General features: G+C 42.8%; 1 long non-coding RNA gene across 1 annotated transcript in view; it reads right to left on the reverse strand.

Moving 5' to 3' along the window:
* LOC134354602 (uncharacterized) overlaps positions 1-17453 on the reverse strand; it is a 44239-nt gene extending 26786 nt beyond the window's left edge. The window contains exons 1-2 of the long non-coding RNA XR_010019856.1: positions 16913-17453; positions 2272-2359 (exon numbers count right to left, since the gene is read on the reverse strand). This is a non-coding gene — a long non-coding RNA (uncharacterized LOC134354602). The remainder of the gene's footprint in view (positions 1-2271; positions 2360-16912) is intronic.
* Between the last annotated feature and the right edge of the window lie 291 nt (positions 17454-17744).

The following is a 17744-nucleotide window of genomic DNA, read 5'->3' on the forward strand; positions in this document are numbered from 1 at the left end:
GAATGAGGGGGGATCTCAGAAACATTCAGAATGTTAAAAGACCTGAACAGATTAGATATGGCAAAGTTACTTCCCATGGTAGGGGAGTCTAGGACAAGAGGACATGACTTCAGGATTGAAGAACGTCCATTTAGAACAGAGATGCAGAGAAATTACTTTAGTCAGAGGGTGGTAAATCTGTGGAATTTGTTGCCACAAGAGGCTGTGGAGGCCAAGTCTTTGGGTGCATTTAAGGCAGAGTTAGATATGTTCTTGATTAGCCAGGGCATTAAAGAGTATGGGGTGAAAGCAGGAGAGTGAGGATGACTGGAAGAATTGGATCAGCCCGTGATTAAATGGCAGAGCAGACTCAATGAGCCAAATGGCCTACTTCTGCTCCTATATCTTATGGTCTTATGATCTAAAATGCTGGAGGAACTCAGCAGGCCAGCCAGCATCTACAGAAAAGAGTATAGTTGATGTTTCAGGCGAAAACATCAACTGTACTTTTTTCCCACAGATGCTGCCTGGCCTGCTGAGTTCCTCCAGCATTTTGTGTGTGTAGCTAATCCTCTCGTGGGCTCAACCATGAGCTGTTCTAAAAATCCATCTTGTAGGAACTCTAGAAAATCCCCTTCCTATAATCCAGCACCAACTATTGTAACATTGCCCTTTTAGCATGTTTTTTCTATCTTCCGTTGTAACCTGTAGGCCACATCCTTAATACTGTTTGGGGGTCTTTATACAATTCCCATGCCGTTCCTTAGCCCTATCTACAATGATTCAACATGCAATGATTTAGCCAGAGAGTAGTGAACCTGTGGAATGCTCTGCCACAGATTGCGGTGGAGGCCAAGTCTGTGGGTATATTTAAAGTGTAAGTTGATAGTTTCCTGATTGGTCAGGACTTCAAAGAATATGGGGAGAAGGCAATGTAGTGGCTTAAGTGAGATCTGGGATGGTGGAGCAGACTCAATGGGCTGAATGGCCTAATTCTGCTTCTTGGTCTTATGGTCTTATGGTCTAACACCTTCCGACCCTATGTCACCTCTTTCTAATGATTTAATTTCATTTTTTGCCAACAGAGCAATGCCACCCCCTCTGCCTATCCTTTCGATACAATGTGTATCCCTGGACGTTAAGCTCCCGGCTATTATCTTTCAGCCATGATTCAGTGATGCCTACAGCATCGTACCTGCCAATCTGCAACTGTGCTGCAAGTTCATCGACCTTATTCCGTATACTGCACGCATTCAAATGCAACACCTTCAGTCCTGTATTCACCCTTTTCTATGTGGTTGCGCCATGCTCAACCTTTTTCCTAGCTTTGTCTGAGGTCTTACCAACATCTGTCTCCACAACCTCTCCACTAACTGTACTGGCACTCTGGTTCCCACCCTCCCCACCCCTGAAACTCCAATTTAAACCCCACTGTGCAGCATTAACAAACCTCCCCGCTAGGATGTTAGTCCCCCTCCAGTTCAGGTGCAAACCATCCCTTCTATACAGGTTCCACCTTCCCTGGAAGAGAACCCAATGATCCATAAATCTTCCTCCTATAGCACATGGCACAAGTTGCAATCCTGAGATTACAACCTGGGAGGTCCTGCCCTTTAATTTAGCACTTAACGCCCAATGCAGAACCTCACCAGTTGTCCTACCCATGTCATTGGTACTTTCATGGACTACGACTTCTGGCTGTTCACCCTCCCACTTAAGAATGCTGAGGACTTGATCCGAAATATCCCAGACCCTGGCCCCCAGGAGGCAACATGCCATCTGGGAATCTTGTTCTCTCCCACAGAACCTCCTGTCGGTTCCCCTAACCAATAAATCTTCTTTCCCCTTCCCTTCTGAGTCACAGAGGCAGACTCAGTGCCAGAGATCCAACCACTGTGACTTTCCTCCGTTAGATCATCCACCCCACCCCCCACCCAAAGTGATATACCTGTTGTCCTGTTGTTGAGGGGATGGCCACAGGGGTACTCTACACTGGCTCCTTAACCCCTTTCCCCTTCCTGACTGTCACCCAGTTTCCTGTGTCCCGCACCTTGGGTGTTACCACCTCTCTATATGTCCTATCTATCACCTTTCAGCATCCCGCATGATCCGGAGCTCATCCAGTTTCAGCTGCAGCTCCTGGATGCAGTTTGTTAGAAGCTCACAGTTGTGGTCAGAGATACTGGAGGTTTCCCTGCATATCCTGCAAGAAGAGCATTGCACTACCCTGCCTGATGTCTCTCCTGTCCTAGCAGAGCGGATATAATGAAGAGAAGGAAAAAAAACCTTTACCTTTTCTTTCCTTTGCCTTCTCTGAGTGAAGCCACTCTTCACCAAAGCCTCGAAGAACTAAAGCCTTCAGATCACCACTCCATGTCTGCTGCAACAATAATAATAGAGAAAAAATGTGAATTACAATAAGTGTATATATATATATATATATAATTAAATAGTTAAATTAAAAAACTAGTAGTGCAAGAAAAGAAATAAAAAAAGTCATGAGGTCGTGTTCCCAGGTTCAATGTCCATTCAGAAACCTGACAGAGGGGAAGAAGCTGTTCCTGAATCATTGAGTGTGTGTCTTCAAGCTCCTGTACCTCCTCCCTGATGGTAGCTATGAGATCAAAGCATGTCCTGGGTGATGGGAGTCCTTTATGATAGATGCCGCCTTTTTGAGGCATCGCTCCTTGAAGCTATTTTGGTCACTACGGAAGCTAAGGTAGGTTAATTGGTCATTGTAAATTGTCCTGTGATTAGGCTTGGGTTAAATTGGGGATTGTTAGGCGGTGCGGCTCGAAGAGGCAATTAGGCCTATTTCACACTTATCTGTATTTATTTAATTTATTAAGATACAATAAAAAACACACCAGCATCACAGACAACAGAAAGTATGTAAATTATATGTTAATTATACCACACAGAGATATAAAAGACTGTGCAAACCCTTAGTGCTAAAAAACTACAAAGACACAATCAAAGATCAGTCCATAGTTGTGCAGGAGGTTATTGGTAGTGTTCATTGCTGAGGACATGATTCGGGACATGTCGGTCGGTTCACAACACTAATGGTTGAAGGGAAGTAGCTGTTCCTGGACTTGGTGGTGTGGAGGTTCAGGCTTCTGTACCTCCTGCCCGATGGGAGCTGTGAGAAGGCAACATGGCCTGGATGGGGCGTTCCCGGATAATGGATGTTGCCTTCTGGAGACATTCCCTGCTGTAGGCGTCCTCGATGGAGAAGAGAACCGTCCTCGTGGCCTCTTGCGCACACTATAGTTCACATCCCAGGCTGTGATGTATCCAGTCAGATTCAACATTCAATGATTTAGCCAGAGAGAGTAGTGAACCTGTGCAATGATTCAGTGATGGCTACAACATCATACCTGCCAATCTGCAACTGTGCAGCAAGTTCATCTACCTTATTCCGTATACAGCCCGGGGTGGAGATACGTCTCTACCAAAGGAGGTGCAAGGCGCTCCTTCCCTCCGCTAGTCTGCGGGTCACCCTTGGGCGAGATGTAGCACCTGCTTAGACCCACCTCCCCGCTCTCCTCAATTGGGATAGTGGGAGCAGCTGGGTGTTCTTATGAGCAGCCGGTGCAGATCACAAGTCCTGGTTGTGCAACCATTGGACGCCAGGCAGACAATCCCTGAAGAGTATTGATAATGGCTGGGGTCACCCATCTTGTAAAGACACTGCCCAGGAGACTGCAATGGCAAACCATTTCTGTACAAAAACTTGTCAAGAGACCACGATCACCCATGTCATACGACACAGCACGTAATGACGATGACCTCCTGTCCGATGGTAGCAGCGAGAAGAAGGCATGAAGCAGATGGTGGAGGTCCTGGCTGATAAACGCTGCCCCCTTGAGCCAGAGACTCCTGTGGATGTTGTCAGCGGTGGGGAGGGATGTGCCCATGTTGTGTTCACTACCCTCTGCGGCCCCTTGCATTCCTGTGCATTGTCATAGTGAAAATAAATTCATTATCAAAGTGTGTACACAGTATGTCACCATACACTACCTTGAGATCCAATTTCTTCCAAGAAAATAAAGAAATACAATAGAATTTATGTAAAAACTATAAATTACAAAGACTGACAAACAACCAATGTGCAAAAGAAGACAAGTTCAAAGTTCTACATAAATTTATTATCAAAGTACAGATATGTTACTATATACAAGCCTGAGAATAGTTTTCTTGCAGGCATTCACTGTAAATCCAAGAATCAGAATAGAATCAATGAAAAACCGCACCTGATATGGTGGATAAACAACCTATGCAAAAGGCAACAAAATCTGCAAATACAATAATAATAATAATAATAAATAAGCAATAAACATCAAGAACATGAGATGAAGAGTTCTTGGAAGTGAGTCTATAGGTTGTGGGAACATTTCAGTGATGGGGTGAGTGGTGGTGAGTGAAGTTATCCCCCAGTTCAAGAGCCTGATGGTTGAGGGGGTAATAACTGTTCCTGAACCTGGTGGTGTGGGACCTGAGGCTCATTGTGGTGAGTGAAGTTATCCCCCCTGGTTCAGGAGCCTGATGGTTGTGGGGTAATAACTGTTCCTGAACCTAGTGGTGTGGGACCTGAGGCTCATTGTGGTGAGTGAAGTTATCCACACTGGTTCAGGAGCCTGAAGATTGAAGGGTAATAACTGTTCCTGAACCTGGTGGTGTGGGACCTGAGGCTCATTGTGGTGACTGAAGTTATCCACACTGGTTCAGGAGCCTGATGGTTGTGGGGTAATAACTGTTCCTGAACCTGGTGGTGTGGGACCTGAGGCTCATTGTGGTGAGTGAAGTTATCCACACTGGTTCAGGAGCCTGATGGTTGTGGGGTAATAACTGTTCCTGAACCTGGTGGTGTGGGACCTGAGGCTCATTGTGGTGACTGAAGTTATCCACACTGGTTCAGGAGCCTGAAGATTGAAGGGTAATAACTTTTCCTGACCCAGGTGGTGTGGAGCCTAGGGCTCCTGTACCCAGGTTGTTGCTGCATGGAGGTCCGTGATGGGATAACAAAGTGGAGCTGTACTCTGTGCTTAACTCCTACCTCCTCTCCCTGGCTGAGAGCTGGCTCTTTTGGAATGTCGTAAATTGCAGGAATTTTTACTCTGCGCAGAGTGCGGAGATGGCTAAATCCAAAATTTCTCAGGTGTATCGTTGACACCTGGGTGTTAAGTGAATCACAAATAAACAATCAGGAACAAGATAGACTCCCGAGTGACATGGTGACATGACATCAACCTTTCTGTCATCGTCAACAGAAGAGCAGGTTGTGGTCATCAGGAAACGGGAGTGGGGAGAGGGACCTCTTCTGGGGCAGGTGGGACCTGTACAAGAGAGACGGGTTACACTTGAACCACAGGGGGACCAATATCCTTTCAGGGAGGTTTGTTAGTGCTGTTGGGGAGGCTTTAAACTAGATTTGCAGGGGGATGGGAACCAGAGTGCCAGAGCTGACAGTGTGGCTGGGGTGAAAATAAATGATGTTAAAAGTTCAAGCAAATCCGCTAATAGAAAGGTTGTGAATGGTGGTAAAAATCTTCTGAGGTGTATATATTTCAATGCTAGGAGTATTGCAGGGAAGGCGGATGAGTTGAGGGCATGGATTGACACGTGGAATTATGACGTTATAGCAATTAGTGAAACTTGGCTACAGGAGGGGCAGGACTGGCAGCTTAATATTCCAGGGTTCCGATGTTTCAGATGTGATCGAGGCAGAGGAATGAAAGGTGGGGGAGTAGCATTGCTTGTTAGGGAAAATATTACAGCAGTGCTCAGGCAGGACAGATTAGAGGGCTTGCCTACTGAGTCCTTATGGGTGGAGCTGAGAAACAGGAAAAGTATGGCCACATTAGTGGGATTGTATTACAGACCACCCAATAGTCAACGAGACTTGGAAGAGCAAATCTGCAGAGAGATAGCAGGCAACTGCAGGAAACATAAAGTTGTGGTGGTAGGGGATTTTAATTTTCCATACATTGATTGGGACTCCCATACTGTTAGGGGTCTAGATGGTTTAGAGTTTGTAAAATGTGTTCAGGAAAGTTTTCTAAATCAGTATATAGAGGGACCAACTAGAGGGGATGCAATATTGGATCTCCTGTTAGGAAACGAATTAGGGCAAGTGACGGAAGTCTGTGTAGGGGAGCACTTTGGTTCCAGTAATCATAACGCCATTAGTTTCAATTTGATCATGGGCAAGGATAGATCTGGTCCTAGCGTTGAGGTTCTGAACTGGAAGAAGGCCAAATTTGAAGAAATGAGAAAGGATCTAAAAAGCGTGGATTGGGACAGGTTGTTCTCTGGCAAAGATGTGATTGGTAGGTGGGAAGCCTTCAAAGGGGAAATTTTGAGAGTGCAGAGTTTGTATGTTCCTGTCAGGATTAAAGGCAAATTGAATAGGAATAAGGAACCTTGGTTCTCAAGGGATATTGCAACTCTGATAAAGAAGAAGGGGGAGTTGTATGAAATGTATAGGAAACAGAGGGTAAATCAGGTGCTTGAGGAGTATAAGAAGTGCAAGAATATACTTAAAAAAGAAATCAGGAGGGCAAAAAGAAAACATGAGGTTGCCTTGGCAGTCAAAGTGAAGGATAATCCAAAGAGCTTTTACAAGTATATTAAGAGCAAAAGGATTGTAAGGGATAAAATTGGTCCTCTTGAAGATCAGAGTGGTCGGCTTTGTGCGGAACCAAAGGAAATGGGGGAGATCTTAAATAGGTTTTTGCGTCTGTATTTACTAAGGAAGCTGGCATGAAATCTATGGAATTGAGGGAAACAAGTAGTGAGACCATGGCAACTGTACAGATTGAAAAGAAGGAGGTGCTTGCTGTCTTGAGGAAAATTAAAGTGGATAAATCCCCGGGACCTGACAGGGTGTTCCCTTGGACCTTGAAGGAGACTAGTGTTGAAATTGCGGGGGCCCTGGCAGAAATATTTAAAATGTCGCTGTCTACGGTTGAAGTGCCAGAGGATTGGAGAGTGGCTCATGTTGTTCCGTTGTTTAAAAAAGGATCGAAAAGTAATCCGGGAAATTATAGGCCGGTGAGTTTAACGTCAGTAGTAGGTAAATTATTGGAGGGAGTACTAAGAGACAGAATCTACAAGCATTTGGATAGACAGGGGCTTATTAGGGAGAGTCAACATGGCTTTGTGCGTGGTAGGTCATGTTTGACCAATCTGTTGGAGTTTTTCGAGGAGGTTACCAGGAAAGTGGATGAAGGGAAGGCAGTGGATATTGTCTACATGGACTTCAGTAAGGTCTTTGACAAGGTCCCGCATGGGAGGTTAGTTAGGAAAATTCAGTCGCTAGGTATACATGGAGAGGTAGTAAATTGGATTGGACATTGGCTCGAAGGAAGAAGCCAGAGAGTGGTGGTAGAAAATTGCTTCTCTGAGTGGAGGCCTGTGACTAGTGGTGTGCCACAGGGATCAGTGCTGGGTCCATTGTTATTTGTCATCTATATCAATGATCTGGATGATAATGTGGTAAATTGGATCAGCAAGTTTGCTGATGATACAAAGATTGGAGGTGTAGTAGACAGTGAGGAAGGTTTTCAGAGCCTGCAGAGGGACTTGGACCAGCTGGAAAAATGGGCTGAAAAACGGCAGATGGAGTTTAATACTGACAAGTGTGAGGTATTGCACGTTGGAAGGACAAACCAACGTAGAACATACAGGGTTAATGGTAAGGCACTGAGGAGTGCAGTGGAACAGAGGGAACTGGGAATACAGATACAAAATTCCCTAAAAGTGTCGTCACAGGTAGATAGGGTCGTAAAGAGACCTTTTGGTACATTGGCCTTTATTAATCGTAGTATTGAGTATAAGAGCTGGAATGTTATGATGAGGTTGTATAAGGCATTGGTGAGGTCGAATCTGGAGTATTGTGTTCAGTTTTGGTCACCAAATTACAGGAAGGATATAAATAAGGTTGAAAGAGTGCAGAGAAGGTTTACAAGGATGTTGCCTGGACTTGAGAAACTCAGTTACAGAGAAAGGTTGAATAGGTTAGGACTTTATTCCCTGGAGCGTAGAAGAATGAGGGGAGATTTGATAGAGGTATATAAAATTATGATGGGTATAGACAGAGTGAATGCAAGCAGGCTTTTTCCACTGAGGCAAAGGGAGAAAAAAACCAGAGGACATGGGTTAAGGGTGAGGGGGGAAAATTTAAAGGGAACATTAGCGGGGGCTTCTTCACACAGAGAGTGGTGGGAGTATGGAATGAGCTGCCAGACGAGGTGGTAAATGCAGGTTCTTTTTTAACATTTAAGAATAAATTGGACAGATACATGGATGGGAGGTGTATGGAGGGATATGGTCCGTGTGCAGGTCAGTGGGACTAGGCAGAAAATGGTTTGGCACAGCCAAGAAGGGCCAAAGGGCCTGTTTCTGTGCTGTAGTTTCTATGGTTCTATGGTTTTTTTTTATTTTATTTTTATTTGGATAAGGAGTTCACAATTATCATGTACTTTTTTTCACACATATAACCTTTTCCATTTTTTATATGTATAAAACTACAATTATTTATACATTCTTAAGTACACATTGAGATGATATAAAAGCAAAATAAACATTTAAATAGATAATTATGTACTGTGGTAAATCTAACCTATTAGGCTAAGTAATGAAATTAGTTGTTAAGAAAAATGGTAATAATAGTTTCCATACAACCCTTCTGGACCATTTCCACTGGTCCAAAATGTTGCATACAAGCCTATACACCAACCATTGTAGATGTTTATATCCCAATTTGTTCGTGCTTGTTCCTGCCCGCAGACATAATTATCCAATCCCTATGTACTTATTTACTTAATTTTTTCATTTTTTTTTATCCCTTTCCCAAATCTTTCCCTTTACTTGTGTTAATTCTCTATTTTCCAAAAAAAAACAACAAACATTTAGACTAGGGGTGCTTACGTTAGCAATATTACTGTGTTGATGAGAAGAGCAATATAAATCATTAGGAGAGTCATCTAAAGTCTGCTCGCATTGGGGTTATATATTCAATCCATTTATTCCAGATTTGATAAAATGTTTCTTTTTGAGTTCTCAGGGAGTAGGTCAACTTTTCCATTTTAAATATTTCCAAGATAATTTCGTACCAATCTTCTAATGTAGGTGGTATTGGATTTAGCCATTTTCTAGTGATTGATTTCTTACTTGCCGCTAAGAGGGCCTGCAGCAACTTTATATCTTCCTTCTGTTCAAGGAACAATACATGCCCCAAATAGAGCGTCTCAAAGTTCAGAGGTATCTGGGACCTAAGTACCTTAACTAATGTTCTATGAATACCTTCCCAAAATAGACTTAATTTAGGGCAATCCCAGAAAATATGAAAATGATTTGCCTCCTTAGAGCCGCACCTTCTCCAACACATCACATTTGTATCTTTATATTTTTCCTGATATGGGGTCTTGAAGTACCTTATAATGTTTTTCCAACAATGTTCTCTCCAAGTCAAAGAATTAGTCGAGGACCATTGAAAGCTGCAGATTTTCCCCCAAGCCTCCTCTGAAAGTACCAACCCCGCTTCGTTCTCCCACTTCTCTTTAATATACAGTGTATTTACATTTTTAGCATGGGAGAGTGCATTATATAGGCGAGAAACTGATTTACTAGGTATTGAACTGCAAGCCGAATTCAGAATCTTGAAAAATTCTAATTCTACTGTTGACAGGTCTGTATATCTACAACTCTGGTTAACATAGTTTCGTATTTGAAGGTACCTAAAGAAGTCATTATGTTCTAGGCCATGTTTGTCCTGCAGGATTTGGAAACTTTGTAATACTCTTTTATCTATAAATGAGAGGTAGGTTGTAAGACCTTTCTTTATCCATAGCTCAAATCTTTTATCTCCTCTGTTGGGAAGGAATTCGGTATCATATGCACACCATCTAAAGAGTTTTAGCATGTTATTAATTCCACATGAATTAACCACCTTCTGCCATACTTTTAATGTAAGATTTATCCAAGCATTATTAAATTTTTCCAACTGGGCCATCAATCCTTTGTCAGCTATTGAGGCCTGAAGAGGAAAACTGTCAACTAATCCTAATTCTATTTCCTTCCATCTAGCCTTATATTCCCTATTACACCAATATAACAGAGGGGTTATCTGTGAGGCATAAAAATAATTTCTCAGGCAAGGAAGAACCATACCTCCTCTTTCCTTCCCTAACTGTAAGGTGTTATATCGAATTCTAGGTTTCCTTCCTTGCCAAATGAAGCAGGAAATCCATTTGTCCCATTCCCTGAATTGATTATCATCCACCTCCACTGGTAAAGTACGGAAAAGATATAATAACCGAGGAAGAATATTCATTTTTATAGTATTTATCCTTGAATTTAAACTTAAAAAGGGGATAAGATTCCATCTATGCATATCTGCTTTTATCTCTGAGATTAATGGCCCATAATTTACCTGTGACAGTGTTGAAAGATCCTTCGGCAGGGTTATTCCTAAATATTTTAATGATTTAGCTTCCCACTTAAGATCGTATGTATCCTGCAATTTTTTGGATGGTGTATAATTTAGGGTCATAACCTGCGTTTTCTTTACATTTATTTTATAACCTGATATTTTCCCAAAGTCATCCAACAGTGTAAACAATCCTATAAATGATTTTTCTGGTTCACTCAGATAGACCAAAACATCATCTGCGAATAACGCCACTTTCTGTTCAATCCCTGCCACCTTGATACCTTTTACGATTTCGCTCTGTCTTATTAGTTGGGCAAGTGGTTCAATATATAGCGCAAAAAGGAGAGGAGAAATTGGGCATCCCTGTCTAGTGCCTCTCTCTAAAATGAAGGAGTCAGAGAGGTCCCCATTTATCTTAATTCGGGCTGTTGGGCTGTCATACAGCGTTTGAATTACTTTAATAAACCTTTCTTGAAAGCCGAATCTTCCTAACACTCTGTATAGGAATGCCCAACTAACCAAATCAAAAGCTTTCTCAGCGTCCAATCCTACTACCATTGTCTCTGTCTCGTTCTTATTAACCTGTTCTAATATGTGTAGAGTTCTCCTTATGTTGTCCTGTGTTTGTCTTTGTTGAATAAATCCAGTCTGGTCTAAATGGATTAGGCCAGGTAAAAGCTTTTCCAATCTGCGCGCTAATATAGATGTAAATAGTTTGTAATCTAAATTAAGAACACTAATTGGCCGATAATTGCCACATTCTGGTTTATCTTTACCCTCTTTAGGAATAACTGAAATAATCGCTTCTCTCCAGGAAGGTGGAGTTTCTCCTCTCTGCAAGATCTAATTAAAGGTGTTAAGTAGTAATGGGGCTAACTGTGTCTTCAGGGACTTGTACCACTCTGAGGTAAACCCATCAGAACCCGGGGACTTTCCAGCCTTTAACCTAGAGATGGCCACGTTCAGTTCTTTGACAGTTACTGGTTCTAATAAACTTTCATTTTGTAAATCTGTAAGTTTAGGTAGATCTAAAAAATTCAATACACTGTCTATATAGGGCTCATTGGGGGCCCGGGGTTGGGAGTACAGCTCTCGATAATACGTTTCAAAACTCTCTTGAATTTTCCCTATTGTACTCTCCACAAGCTTTGTCTTTGGATTCTTTATTTTATGAATTGTATTGTCTTGTTGTTGTTTTCGTAATTTATATGCTAATAATCTAGCTGATTTACCTCCTACTTCATAATTCTTTTGTCTCAGGTAAAGAAAATTTCTTTGAGTTTCCAACGTATAAATATCATCAATTTCACTTTGCAATTTCCTAATTTCCTGTTTTCGATTTGAATTACTTTTGTTGCTATCTCCAACTTGAAGTTGTTTTAATTTTCCTTGAAGGTCTGCTAATTTTTGTGCATTGATTTTTTTCATGTGAGTAGTAATGGAAATAATTTTCCCTCTCAGTACAGCTTTCAATGTATCCCATAAAATCACTGGTGATGTTTCTCCCGTGTCATTAAGGTCTAGATATTCTTTGATTTCTCCCCTTAATCTCTCCATTACTTTTGGGTTATTAAGTATATGTGAGTTTAGCCTCCATAGTGTTTTCCTCATTTTCCTTTTCAGGATTAGAGACATAGAGACTGGGCTATGATCCGACAGATCAATTGTTGCAATATTACAGTTTTTTATCCTGAGTCTATCTGTATTAAAGATAAAGAAATAGTCTATCCTTGAATAGGCTGAATGAGGGAAAGAGTAATATGTATGATCTTTACTAGTAGGGTGTAATTCCCTCCAGACATCTATAATTCCCAACTCCTCCATCAATGAATTCACTTTCCGAGTCAGAGGTTTATTCTGAGTAACTATTCTTGAAGAATCTAATATAGGATTTAATCTAATATTAAAATCCCCTCCACAAATTACTACCCCTCGAGAACTGACCATTAGGTCAAAAATGTGTCTATAAAATGACCATTCACTACCTGGAGGAGCATAAACATTCAGCAATGTTATTTCTGTACCTTCTATTCTTCCTGTGATTTTTACAAACCGTCCTTCTTTGTCTCTAGTCTCTGAAATATGTTCATAATTAAGAGTACTTGATATTAAAGTAGCTACCCCTCTTTTGTGACTCAATTTATATGATGAATAAAATACATGCTTAAAGCCCATTCTTTTTAATTTTCCATGTTCAGATTGGCTCATATGTGTTTCCTGGAGGAAAGCTATTTGTGCCCTCTCTTTTTTCAATTTAGACATAATCTTATTTCTTTTAATTGGATTCAAAACCCCATTAACATTATAGGAAATTATTTTTACCAATTCAGTTTGCATTTTTCTCTAGTAGAAAAAAAGCACTCTCCTTTTCTAACCAAACAGTAAGCAATCCCTTCTCAACAGTAAACCAAGACATATAACCACACCCTAGACATTTCTGAACGTATAACATTTGAAAATTTTCCCCGACTTCCCACAGTGAGGCCTGAGCACCGACCCGCCTCAGTTCAGAGGGATAACCTCTATCTTCACCCTGTGTTAGAGGGCCCTCAGCAGTTTGAATAATCATAGAGAATTTTCTCCTATTTATGTCTCGACCATATTACTATCATTCAAGTTATTCCGCCTAGATTATTTTCAGTTACCAGTTTTCATTTTACTTTTAAGTCCGATTTACTCTTTTCAGTCATTTCTCTTAATTAATCTGTATTCTCTGTACATTCGCGTCTGAATATTTGCAGCTTTTCCTTGTAGTTTGACACTCTGGTTCGTGTGGAGCGTCCTCGCCCCACTAACTGCCACGACTTCTGCCGAATCCTCTCCAGTAGCGACTCCGGTTGGGTGATAACTTTAATAGGTAGTCCCCGGTCTGCCAGGTCCGACGTTGCCTCCTCCACCGTAGCGTAAGTTTTTGTCCCTTCGTCGTGAAAGACTCTCAGCCGAGCTGGATACAGGGTCTGGAATCTGATGTTGTTTTCCTTCAGGACTCTCCGTGTTTCCGTATATTCCTTCCGTCTGGCAAGGATCCCTGGTGCGTAGTCGTGGTCTAAACTGATTTTACAGTTGTTCCACATGAAACCTTTCTTTTGCCATGCTCTTTTAAGCACCTCTTCCTTCGTTCTGTAACTGAGAAATCTGACCAGAATCGATCTGGGCTGGGCGCCTGCTGGAGGCTGTGGTGCCAACGCGCGGTGAGCCCTTTCTATCTGTAGGTCTTTTGCGGCCGGTATATCAAGGTTCTCTCTAAGCAGCTTCTCCACGAAGGGAATCATCAATCCGGGTTTACCTTCAGTTCCTTCAGGAACTCCGTAGATCCTCACATTTTCCCTTCTCAAGCGGCCTTCTTGATCTATTAGTTTCCACTGGAGCTGCTCTTGCAGCTTTAGCATTTCTGCTATCACTTGCTCTGTGTTTTGTAGCTTCTCTTCAATTCCAACAGTCCTCGCTTCGGCTTCATCTATCCGCGAGTTAGTTTTTACTATTTCTCCTTTAATATCTTCCAGCTGTTTGCTGTTATCTTGTCGGAACTCGCGAATCTCTCCGAGAATCAAAGACAGAGTCACCGATTCCTCCTCATTATCTCTGTCCTGGCTTGCCGTGGGGGAGCTAGGCCCGTCGCCTTGCTGCATCTCTTTATGTTTATCAGCCTTCGAAGCGGACTTTTTATTCTTGTTCTTAGACATCATCCTTGCCCCTTTTATTAATATAGTTATGCAATATTAAGTATTTGTCTAAATTCGATTTTGGGGCAGTTTACCTTCTTTTTTGTCGAGAGACCTTTTCCTTACGCCGCCATTCCCTTGATGACCCGGAAGTCCCCCGGTTCTAAGGTTCTATGGGTGGGCACAGGCCGCTGTCTAAATGGTGCTGAGGTCAAAGGGGTCGAAAGCCTCAGGTTCCTGGGATGGAAAAATCACACAGCCTGTCCTGGTCCAACCACCAGTACCTCTGCAACACACACAAAATGCTGTAGGAACTCAGCAGGTCAGGCAGGATCCATGGAAAACAGCAAACAGTCAACGTTTCAGGCCAAGTCCCTTCATCGGGACTGGAAAAACAGAGGAGAAGGTGAGGGGAGGAGAGGAAGAAGTACAAGGTGAAACCAGGAGAGGGGGAGGGGAGTAAAGTGAAGAGCTGGGAAGTAGATTGGTGAAAGAGATAAAGGACTGGAGAAGGGGGTATCTGATAGGAGAGGATAGAAAGGGAAGGGGGAGGAGCACCAGAGGGAGGTGATGGGCAGGTAAGGAGATAGGGTTAGAGGGGAAACAGGAATGGCACGTGGTGAAGGAGTGGAGGACCAGTTACTGGAAGTTCAGGAAATCAATGTTCAGTGCCTTTACTTTCTCAGAATGCTAAAACAAATTCAACAACTTTTATAGACCTGTCTGGCTGCATAGCATTTGGCAGCTTAAAGTTGTGCTCAATACCACAAGAAACTGCAGAGTTGTGGTGACAGCACAGCACATCAAAGAAACCAGCATGTATATTCTTCTCACTGCCTCAGTAAAGCAGTCAGCTTAATCAAAGACCCACCTACTCCTCCTATCAAGCAGAAGATATAACAATTTAAAATTTGTTTTATTTGTCGCACAGGTATTGAAAATTACAGTGGAATGTGTTGTTTGCATCAACAACCAAGACAGGCCAAGGATGGACTTGGGGGCAGCCCATTGGTGACACTATGCTTCCAGTGCCAGCTTACTAACCCTAACCCATACATCCCTGGAATCTGAGAGGAACCCGGAGCACCCAGAGGAAACTCACACCTTCCGAGAGAGAAGGTACAAACTCCATACAGATGTGGTGGGATTTGAACCCAGATCACAGCTACAAAGCATTCCACTAACCATATGAAAGCCTGAAAGCACATGCAACCCTGCTCAAGCACAACCCCTACCTTCCTGTAAAAAGACTGTTGAACGGCTCCTAGTATGTCAAGATCATAATCAGAATCAGGTTTAATACCACCAGCATATATGGTGAAATTTGTTATCTTTGCAGCAGCAGTACTATGCAATACATAATAATAGAGAGAAGAGGGTGGATTACAGTAACTATATGGGGAAGAAGCTGTTTCTGAATCATTGAGTGTGTGTCTTCAGGTTCCTGTACCTCCTCCCTGATGGTAACAATGAGAGGAGAGCATGTCCTGGGTGATGGGGGTTCTTAATGATACGTTTGTAGATGCATTGCTCCTTGAAGATGTTCTGGATACTACAAGGGCTAGTGCCCATGATGGAGCTGACTGAGTTTACAACTTTCTGCAGCTTATTTCGATCATGTGCAGTGGTCACCCGCGTGCCCCCCCCCACCCCCACCCCATACCAGACGGTGATGCAGCCAGTTAGAATCCTCCCCTTGGTACATCTGTAGAAATTTACGAGTGTCTTTGGTGACGTACCAAATCTCCTCAGACTCCTAATGAAATATACCCACTGTTTTCTACCTACTTCTTTGTAGCTGCATCGATGTGTTGGGCCCAGGATAGATCCTCAGAGTTGTTGACACCCAGGAAATTGAAATTGCTCACCCTTTCCACTTCTGATCCCTCTATGAGGACTGGTGTGTGTTCCCTCATCTCACCCTTTCTGAAGCCCACAGTCAGTTCTTTGGTCTTATTGATGTTGAGTGCAAGATTGTTGCTGTGATGCCAATTGACTAGCTGGTATATCTCGCTCCTGTACGCCACCTCATCAACATCCAAGATTCTGCCAATAGTTGTGTCATTAGCAAATATGTGGACTCTTGACCTCACAGTCTACCTTGTTATGGCTGTACTCTCTCTGTAAGAGGATCTCTCATGGTGATAGGAGCAAGATGTACCAGCTAAATAAGTGGTGTCACAACAAAAAACCTTGCACGCAATGTCAGTGAGATCAAAGAACTGATGGTGGACTTCAGGAAGGGTAAGACAAGGGAACACACACCAGTCATAATAGAGGGGTCAGAAGTGGAAAGAGTAGACAATGTCAAATTCTTGGAGAGTCAGTATCTCTGAGGATATCAATGCAGCTACAAAGAAGGCTAGACAGTGGCTACTTTATATTAGGAGTTTGAGGAGATTTGGTTTGTAACACTTGCAAGTTTCTACAGATGTACCATGGAGAGCATTCTATCTGGCTGCACAGGATCGAAGTAAGCTGCAGAGAGTTGTAAACTTAGTCATCTCCATCACAGGCACTAGCCTCTGTAGTATCCAGGACATCTTCAAGGAGCGATGCCTCAAAAAGGTGGCATCCATCAATAAGGACCACCATCACCCAAGTCAAACCCTGTTCTCACTGCTACCATCAGGAAGGAGGTATAGAACCTGAAGACACACATTCAATAAAACAGGAACAACTTCTTCCCCTCTGCCATCTGATTTCTGAATAAACATTGAACCCATGTACAGTACCTCAGGACTTTTTTATTTTTACAGTTTGCATGACATATTTAACTATTTTATTTATTATATATACAATTGTACAGTTAATAAAATATATAAATATATACTGTTGTTCGTCCATCATTGACGTCGATGAGGACCTCGACACCATTATGATGGTGTCAAGACTAGCGCGTGATTTGGATTTAAGTGAGGGAGAGTTGCGCAGCGTCAGCCTCACTCTCTCTTCCCAATTCCCATCTGGATCCAGTGGCAAGACAGAGTCTAGACAGCTGGAGATGGGACTAGGCGCAGTGGATGACCAGGACATCTTCTGTGTCTTGTCCTGCTCTACACGTTCTATGACGCTTGCAGAGACCGCCTTCTTGACCGTTGGACCTTCCATTGGTCTCGTCCGCTCAATCCGCCGGAGTCTGTCTTCACATGCTGGGATAGACAACTCCCTATCTCACCGAGGGTTTGAGACCCGTCGGCTACCCTCACCTGGTTTAGCCGGCTTGTCGAAGCCGTTGCCCGGGGTGTGGCTGCTGTCGCATGCAAACAGCTACGGGGAGCCACAGGTGAGAGCTGAGTGCCAGGTGGGGACCAAAGGTGGACTAACCGCCCTGAAAAGGACGCGACATGTTCCCTCACCAAAGGTGCTACCCCTCCCTGACACCCCATACACCCCATATATATATATATATATTTATTGTAATTCGGTTTTTTTCTCTATTGCAATGTACTGCTGTTGTAAAGTTAACAAAGTTCACATTATGTGCTGGTGATATTAAATCTGATTCTGGTTCTATTCTGCATTCCTTTATTGTTTTTCTTTGTTCGTCAAGGCGCTGAGGTGTTGAAATGATCCGCATGGATAGCATTCAAAGCATTTTTTCACTGTACTTCGTAGTACATTGTTGATCTCATTCCTCTCGGCCTTGTGGCGTAACTTGCCAC

Source organism: Mobula hypostoma, chromosome 12 (assembly GCF_963921235.1).
Source record: "Mobula hypostoma chromosome 12, sMobHyp1.1, whole genome shotgun sequence".
Taxonomy (NCBI): Eukaryota; Metazoa; Chordata; class Chondrichthyes; order Myliobatiformes; family Myliobatidae; genus Mobula; species Mobula hypostoma.